Source organism: Hirundo rustica, chromosome 18, assembly GCF_015227805.2.
Source record: "Hirundo rustica isolate bHirRus1 chromosome 18, bHirRus1.pri.v3, whole genome shotgun sequence".
Classification (NCBI taxonomy): Eukaryota; Metazoa; Chordata; class Aves; order Passeriformes; family Hirundinidae; genus Hirundo; species Hirundo rustica.
In genome coordinates this window covers 1,760,847-1,770,099 of record NC_053467.1, presented here as the reverse complement: position 1 = coordinate 1,770,099, position 9,253 = coordinate 1,760,847, and the positions used below count along the sequence as shown (strand labels likewise).

The window sequence follows — 9,253 nt, the reverse complement described above, 5'->3', positions numbered from 1 at the left end:
GATATAATTAGAAAATTTTGATGTCTTAGTGGCTATATGAATACATCTCCTATAAACAATCTTCCAAGGGTGTTAAGGAGAGAATCTGGACTAGTCAAAGCACTTAAAGAACTTGGATTCAGGACTTATGGATTTTATTGCTGGCTTTCCCACCGACTCACTGCACAACCTGGGATGGATTGCTTGGTATGTCAGTGCTGCAGCTATCCCAGCTGTACAATAGATAAAACAGGATGTTAAAAGATAAATTGGCACTATTACAACCTTTTGGCCGTTTTGTTGGTTTAACCCTGAAGGCAGAAGTGCAGATGCCTGAGAGATGAGGAGGGTGACAGGCACAGCAGGGGGGTCAGCCAAACAGTGCAGCAGGGAGAGAGGCTGGGCTCTACCTGGGCTTTTAAGCTGATGGCTCTGACAGATGTGAGGCAGCTTTAGGGGTACCAGGGAGAGTGTGCACACACAGACATGTATGGCTGTGTGCCTCTTTGCACACACTTCAGATTGCAAATAAGTGGGAGATTCTCTAAGAACTGCTCATGTGAACCCTGGGATGGGTTGTACTGCTGTGACTCCTGATCTGCAGGTTAGTGCCGGTGAGAAAGATGCTCCCTGCTTTTGCTGCAGCTGAACTTATCCCTAATCAATGCCTGCAACCCTAGAAAGAATAACTGATTTGAATTTCCTTCCAACTGAAACCAGCACGCCTACTTACAAATGGTAGAAAAATCCTCTTTTCAGTAATACCTGTACAAATAATTGGATGTATGCACAAACACGTCAGCATGCAGTCCCAGATGCTCTCTACCTGATACATCCTCAGTCCAGCACTTCCATTTCATTACAAAAATCTTGCACACTTAGTCCAAAACACCACGGTTGTACCAGAGCACTGGGGGTGGCAGATGTGCCTGGGCAATGCTGATGGAGAGAGGGGAAGGGGATTTACGGGTGGTGCTGGAGAGAGACTGGTCTTGTTTTAGGAACAGAGCACAGTCACGTGAGCTGATTTAAATCCTGTCAGATTTAGGCTGAGGTACTTAACACCTTCTTTGCCTCAGTCATCAACAGAAAGGGTGATTATCCTCAGGGCAACCAACTCCTTAAGCAGTTAGCCAGGGAAAGGGATCAGAATGAACTCCCTGCAATCCAGGAGGATTTAGTCAGCGACCTGCTGATCTTAGACACTCAAAAGTCTCTGAGGCCAGACAGGATTCACCTGAGGCCACTGAGGGAACTGTGGGAAGCATTTGCCCAGCCACTCTCCATCATTTATCATGAGTCCTGGCTAACCAGGACTTTCCTACAACCAGGTGTGAGAGACTGGAAAGATTGATGTCCTGATACATTTTGGGATGCAACAGTGTGGGGAAAGGGCAGGTCAGGCCCTGCCCTGGTGAGGCAGTGCACTTCCCCATGCCCCACCCACCTAGAGCCATGATTTTATGATCCTATAGCTGACAGTGCTGGGCTAGATCACCTGACTTTGGGAATGTTGTCTTTCCAGTGGCTAACAACAAAGCCATTCTTCTGGGTTTTTGCTGCTGTGCAGGATGTGGACCCAGCTGGGCAAGAGGCAGGAGTGAGGCACACAGCCAGGTACCTGAGGAAAGGTCTGGTTTGAATGGGAAGCAGTCAGTGAGTTGATGTGTCTCCAGGTTTTGACACCAGTGTCAGATTTGTGGATTGAATTTTGTGTCAGTAGGTCCCCACAGTCCAGTGGTAGAACATAAAACCTAATTGGAAAATGGTCCAAATCTCAGAGAAGGGTTGTGAAGTGGAACACAGCAAAGAAAGAGATATTTTTATCCAGATGGTTTTTGACTATCTCCAGGGATGGAGATTTCACAATAGCTCTGGGAAACTTGTGCCAGTGCTCAATTGCCCTTACAGGAAAAAGTTTTCCCATATTTTCACAGGGTGAAAATCTGTGCATCATATTGTGCCCATTGCCTCTTGTCTTGTCACTGGGCACCACTAAAAAGGGCTTGGTTCCATCCTCTGTGCACCTCCAGGTATTTATATCCATGGATACAATTCACCTGATCATTCTCTTCTCCAGGCTGAACAGTCTGCTCTTTCAGCCTTCCCTTATGAGAGAGATGCTCCAGTCTCCCATTCATCTTACTGGCCCTCCTCTGGACCCTCTCCAGCAGCTCTGCATCTCTCTTACACTGGTGAGCTCAGCGCTGGACATCACTCCACATGTGGCCTCAGTGCTGAATTCAGGGCAAGGATCACCTCCCTCTGCCTGCTGCAACACTCCTGCTGCAGACACCATTCAGGTTCTTCACAGAAAGGACACATTGTTGGCTCATTCTCAGCTTGCTGTTCCCCCAGAACCCCCAGGTTCTTTTTTTCACAAAGCTGCTTTTCACCTGGCCAGCAGCCAGCATACACTGGTGCCTGGCTTGTTCCTCTCCAGGTTCAGGGCTTTGCACTTGCTCTGTGTTATTGGGCCCCAGATTCTCCTCAGGGTTTTGCCTCACCAGTACTCATCTGCACGCTGTCCTTAACACAGAAAACACTTAAATGTGCCTCGGCAATTGTAGGATCACAGAGACTCGAGTCTTACTGCCATGTTTATCTGTATTGCTAATTAAGTTATAAAAATAAGATCAAATATTAAAACATCAACTACTATCACTTGAAAGCTCTAAAGTCATACCCATTTCCTTTTTTCCTCTTTTGCATTAACAAAATAAGGCACATAAGAAAACAAGAACTTCACCTTCGGTGTTTTGAGCTGTTGTTTGTAAATATCTTTTTGAAAGAAATTAGGGCTAAAGCAATGGCAGCTGTAGGAGCTTGTGTTGTCAATACAGGCAGTGTATGAACTTTCAGTCAATTCCTACAGAGGGAAGACACTACATTTGTGGAGGCTGAAAGAGGAGACAGGAGCAAGTGCAAAAAAAGGCTGGGCAAATAAACCAGCATTCCGTGTTGTAGTGTATGACATAAAGCTCATGACAAGTGAGGTGTTTGGTCAGCTGTCATCAGCATCCCTGGAAAACACTCTGAGCTACTGAGCATCTGCTTTGGATTTGGTTTAATTTATACAGATCTTCTCTTTCACTAAGGTATCACTTATATGACGCTGGTATAGTGGTTTCTTACAAAGAAGTGGTCTCTAATCTGGAATAGATCATTCAGATTTCACTGTAGTTTCACTCTCTACATCCCAAAAAATTACTTCAGGGGAAACTGCCCCATTTCTTCTATCCAGGTACAGCAAGGAGAATTTTTTCCAGGAAGGAATCTGTTGAAAGAACCATTAATAAATATTCTGTCAATTCTATTTCCATCTCTGCAGGGTGAACTTCACTGGGACAAGAAGCAAAGCACAGCAGAGATAAATGGGAGGAGGCAGGCTGGAAGCCATCTCTGGATACAGACTGTGCTGCGCAGCAATGCAGTGTCGTCAAGGTGCACATTCCCCATGGAGGAGAAAGGATTCAGTCGTGCTGAAAATAGATGCTTCTTGAGACAGCGATCAGACAGCTGCTCCCTTTCTGCCAGGGCCTAAGATGTGTATTTTGTTCTCATCCCAGCAGTTAACTGAGAGATTAGGAGTGAGAAGGCACTTTTTAGCCAGGCTGGGGAGGGCAAGGAGAAGTTTCTGCAGGTGCTGTGTGTTGGCCACTGGGAACCTCCCCCTGCTGCCTGTCCAGACTTACCAAGCTCATGAACTGGAAACACAAGTATGGCCTGTAGTGGAGGTTTTTCAGTAGAAAAATGAATGTTTCTTTGCAGTTTTTACCCCTGGGAGCTACTCTCAGGCTTTGTGCTCTGTGATTCCCTGAGACAGACAGCCCGACAAGGTGGTCCCTCTCTCTGGCTGGGAGAGTGTCCAGGTGTCCCCTTTGGGTGGGAGAGTGTCCAGGTGTCCCCTCTGGCTGGGAGAGTGTCCAGGTGTCCCCTTTCGGTGGGAGAGTGTCCAGGTGTCCCCTCTGGCTGGGAGAGTGTCCACGTGTCCCCTCTGGCTGGGAGAGTGTCCAGGTGGCCAATCCTGTGCAGCTGAAGCTGTGGCCATCAGTGAAATCTTTGGTTTCAAAGCGTATCCCTCCAGAACACCAAATCCATAATACCGCTTCTCATGAACAACAGCTGAAATGCCCTCAGCAGCAGCAGCAGCAGGCTTTGGTTGCTTTCAGTCCTTGAAGAGCAGCATGACCTGCAGGCAGAGTCAGAGACCTGTGGAACTCATTGGGGCAGCAAAATGCATCTCATCACATCAGGAAGGAGCTCCACCAGGTGAGGAGCAGCAGGGCAGGCAGAGTACAGGAGAATCTTCTCATTACTACAGGCTGGACATATTCTCAGTGGTAACTGTATGCTGATAAGCATTTATCTATGTCCATCACAGGAATTTAGGGGTGTGCTTCAAGCATTTTTTTTTATTCTGAGTTGCCAGGCATGAGTTTTCAGAAATATGTGTATGATACAGCACTGTCATCACTTCTCTGGGTTATTTCTGACATTAGTATCACATAGAAGGAAATAAGATTGCATGATGTCCCTGCCCATGTCAGGGAGATTGGATTAGGTGAGATTTAAAGGCCTCTTGAACCCAAACCCTCCTGTGATCTGTGTGACTCTCTGGATGGATGTACTGGGTGAGTCTGAAGGAACAGGCAGACTCTCACACCCGAGACATTTATCATCATCCCACTCTCCCCAGACACCCAGCCTCTGCATGACATCCCACCCAGGTGCTGAAGCCTTCTAGAGGACAAACCACCTCAAGATGATGAAAAATGTCATCAGAATGGAGCAAAAATCAAGTAACTTACACATGGGAAGCTGTACTGAAAACAACAACGTGTGTCCCTGCCAGCAATAGGAGACAGAAGCACATTCCTACCATCTCTATATGAAGCCTAAGAAACCTTTGGCCTTCTCAGGTCTCTGTGACCTATTTGTTCCCTCACGTGGAGCCTGTAATGGTCATGGGATAGTGCAGATATCCTCCTCAGCAGGGATCCCCTTGCACACCCTGCTAGGGAGCCCTGGGAGGTTGGACAGAGCTCAGAGATGCTCAGCTTCTGCTGCAGTAGGAAACCTCCTGCTGTGGGTCGAGGGCCTGGAGAGCAGGCTCAGACACAGACAGCAGTGTCTTCTTGTGCCTGGGGACAGGTCACTGCAGCTCCTCCTCAGGTGACTGGGGTCCCTGATGTCCTGAAAGAAACTGAGATGTGCTCAGGGCCATGGGGGGCACCAGGAATGAGCAGGATCTGCATGGATGTGCTGCTCCTCTGAGCACACATTACAGCTAAGGTGAAAGGAAGTCAGTCCTGCATGTGGTGGGTCACCACTGGTGATTACTCTGCCCTACTTCAACCGAATCAGCTTGCTGGGGGACTGGTGCCCAGACCCTGCTAAACTGTGGAAGATATTCCATGAAGTACAATCTGCATACCTCTGTTGATTGTTTACACACACATTTGGTGTGTTATCAACTGTCTCTTAAGGCCATGTCGCACAGGGAACAGACCTGGTGACAAGCAGCTGTGCTTGGCCACGCTTCTCAAGCTGGGTTCCTCTCAATGACATCAGCTGGGACTCAAGAGTGGCACAGCCCAGCTCACAGAGCAGTGGGGAGAGAGATAAAACAGCAAACTTTCCTTTGGGGCTGAAAACTCTCCGTTGAGTATCAGAGTTGTGCCATTAATCAGACTCCTCATGTTCCCAGCAAACACCAGCGGAAGAGCTGGCCGGGGAGGTGACATTCAGGATGTCCTTTCTGTCACCCACCACGGCAGCTGAGGAGCTCCTGTTACAGAGCAGGGGATTGGGGTGGGCAGGCTAAGACGCCTCCGGGTAAGAAAAGTCAAAAGATGGCAAGTGGCAAAAGGGGGAGGGAAGGAGAACTAGGATTAGGTGCATAATATTAGCACAAGCAGCAACTGTATCCTAAAAAAGACAGGGATGAGGTGGTATCTTCCTTGGTTGGCATTCATTTGGGACAGATGCACAAATCCTACTTCTGGGCAGATTTCAGTGCTGTAAATGGAAATAAGCCAGTATGGAATTTCTATAAATCTGCTCACTTTCAAAATTAAGTTTTTCAAAACTAAGACAACCCAGTGGATTGCCACAGAATTTTCTGAGTGGCACTCACTGTAGTGAAGTAGCCAACAGGATACACAGCAGAATTATCTAGTGACATTTCTGAACTAACTTGTTCCTGCAGAAAAGTTCATGTGCATCCCTAGGAAATTTATCAACGGTTTCATTATTTTATATTGGAAGACAGATTCCCTTGTGGGTCAGGCTAAACATGTCTTTAATTGCCCTCTGCATTCATCTCCTGTGCCAGGGGAGGAATACTAGTCCCTGCTGCTCCTGAAGGGCAAATCAGTTGTGCAAAGCAGAACAGCTCCAGGTTTTTTTCTTTGGATGATCCTACATAAAACATACGCCACAGGGTGGGCTCAAAAAAGAGTGACAAGTCCTGTGGGGTGGGTCACAGCAGCAGCAGCTCAAAACTTGCACCACACTGCACCACCCCCATCCATTTTCCCTCTGTTTGGGATAAAAGCAGCTCCTGCGGCTGCTGGACCCCAGCCCGAGCTACCTGCCCTGCCTAGGGAGCTGACCATGCTGGGGGCTTCCAGGCTCCACCTGCGATTAGCCCCTGAATTTTCAGCCCTCTGGGAAGGTCTGGATTTTCATTCTGTCCTCCCAGTACAGCCTGTGTTCCCAGGTTTGCGAAATCCTGCCCGGGGGTTTGTTCTCTGCAGTGCAGACAGCTCTGCTCGGCACTGTGCCTGGCCAGGAGTGACAAGCCTCGTACCTTCTCAGCAGCAATGGAACAACAGAATAAATACTGCAAACGGTTTCTTCAGAACTAAAATTAGGCTTTAAAAAGAATTTCAGAGGTGGGGTATGAGTTAAGCATTTACAGATTATCGCTGTAGTGTTTCCCAGCAGCTCCCCTCGGATTTCTCCTCCAGACCTGTTTGGAGTTGCCATTTCTTTCACCTCCCCCCATTCTCTACTGTCTTATCACTTCTCTTCCTCGCACACATCCATCTTGCTGTCCTCCTCCCAGACCCTTTATAAACTCCCCAGCACCATTTCAACCCCACCTCAGTCCTGTGGTTACTATTCCACACTCTCTTACCAATTTTTTTTTCTGCAACAAGAGTAGAAGTATATCAAGTTTAGCTTCTCACACCTAATGCATTGGGGCCCAGCTCTATATGATCCAAACACGTTCAACAGGCTGCTCCTGCTCCACTTGGCTAAGAGAAGGGACTACAGTGCTGCTGTTCCTGGAGCAAGCCCTGCCTCTGCTTTCTTCATCAGGGAAGGGATTCATCAACTGGGGCCCCTTGCTGATCTACAAAGCAAAAGATGGTCCTCTGAGTCCATGGGCATTGCATTAATTTGTCGGTTAAAAGGAGAGGGGATGCCCCATCCACCCCAAGGAGCCCTGACTGACTGCTGGAAGTGCCTGGGCAGCTGCGGGTTGCCTATGGGACAGCACATCCCAGCAGGGAATGGCCACTGTCATGGTGCTGGGCCCCATTCTGGTGTTTAACCTTTCAGCTGGCAATGGAGCTGTGCTGCAGCGAGTGTCTCTGGGGTAAGAATAGCAGCTGCTGCCTTGGGACACAGCAGCCGTGTCCAGCTCCTCCACGGCAGCACGTTGCACTGCGACATAGAAGGCAGCCTACCCGCCCAGGAATGTCTTCAGGCGCTATTAGTGGAAGCAAATCATCCCCACAAACAGGCACGACCCCGCAGAGGAGTCTGAGGAGAGCGGGGTTATTTTGGGCTTTTGACATTGAGGATGAAAGGAGACACGTGATGGGCTGATCCTCCTGGTGCGGGCCTCCTCCAGAGCTGCTGTCAGCCTTGTCCCCTCCTCCAGCAGTGGCTCTTGTGAAGGCTGAGGGGCAGTTTGGTGTGGCCTTGGAGCACAGGAGGTGAGGGCAGAAGGAGCTGTGAGTTTGCTGGGGTGCAGGGCCAGCCCTGAGTGCCATCAGCAGTGCCCAGCTGCGCTCAGGGCAGGTCCTTCCTGAGGTGTGAACCTGTCCCTGAACTCAGGGCATGGGGCCTGTTTTCTTCTCAACCACGCCCATGAGAGTGAGAGGAGATGCCAGAGACTGTTGTAAGGGTCCAAACAACTTGCTGACAGTGTACATTGAAACACAAATCCTTTGCATCCAGGAGAGTATTTATTTCTTTGCACCTGAAACTCTCCATTTCTGAGTGGTTCTTCAGCACCAGAAATGTCTGAGAGTCCTGTTTTCCTCTTTCCAGCCATCATAAATTCCCTCCCCAACTTATTCCCATCCTTTTAACATCCTCTTTCTGGTGTGGATTTCTTTCTTCCCACTTTGGCTATGTCTCACCTGTTTCCGTTTAATTTACCTTGCCTTGTGAAAAGTTGCAGATTAAACTGTCAGAGGAAAAACCACCACTTTCCCAGGAGAGTTTTCTGGCTGGCTCAGCCAGCCAAGCTGGTCTCCCTTGTGACTCCAGATTGAGCTCGACTGATGCACAATGTGTTAGCAGGCAGGAACAAGTGGTCAGGGGACCGAGGGTGTATCAGGTGGCTTATAAAGTGCTGCCACCAAACGCAATCCCACACCTTTGGGGGTCAGTCTCATGCTAGCTCCTGGAAGGAGGCCACTTGGCACAGTCACAGCCTTTTAAGCCATTTCCGTGCGCATCCAGCACTGCTGCAGACAAATATCAGCTCAGCCAGCAGACAAGAGCCACAAGTCCTCATTCATGGTCAAGTCATTTTTCCAGCAGCTTAATAAGTCACCCTCCTATGTCTGGCTTTGCCAGCACCTCTGTGCTTGTCGAGCATCCCCTGTGTGTGTCAGAACACAGTGCAATGGGCGTGGGCACTGTGCACAGTCCAGCTGTGGCTGCTCACTTCAAGGTCAGGCTGGTGATAGCGTCAGTCTTTGCCCCCCAGTTGGTGCCATATGCTGTGGTACAGGTCCCTGTGGATCACCTGCCCAGGTGATGGCAGAACAAGGCCCGTGGTGTGGCAGGCTCCGTGGCTGGGATGTTGGACAGGGCTGTGTACTTCTCTGAGGATCCCCAGCACTGCAGTGCTTACTCTTGTGCTGCCCTGGACCATCATGGCTCAGCAGAAGCCAAGCTTCTTTGCAGAAACTCGAGCTGTGAGGGTTTGTGCCCCATGGCCTTGCATTTTGTTCAATCTCTTTTGTTTCTTACTGTATGCAATTGGCAGAGCAGGCTTCCCACAGGAACTCCGTTGCTACCAGCA

The 9,253-nt window shown here is 49.1% G+C and overlaps 1 long non-coding RNA gene across 2 annotated transcripts in view; it reads left to right on the top strand.

The window, feature by feature from the left end:
- Positions 1 to 8,917, top strand: part of LOC120760782 (uncharacterized) — a 29,596-nt gene extending 20,679 nt beyond the window's left edge. For both annotated transcript variants that reach the window (XR_005703471.1, XR_005703470.2), the window contains exon 5: positions 3,311 to 8,917. This is a non-coding gene — a long non-coding RNA (uncharacterized LOC120760782). The remainder of the gene's footprint in view (positions 1 to 3,310) is intronic.
- The last annotated feature ends 336 nt before the right edge of the window (positions 8,918 to 9,253 follow it).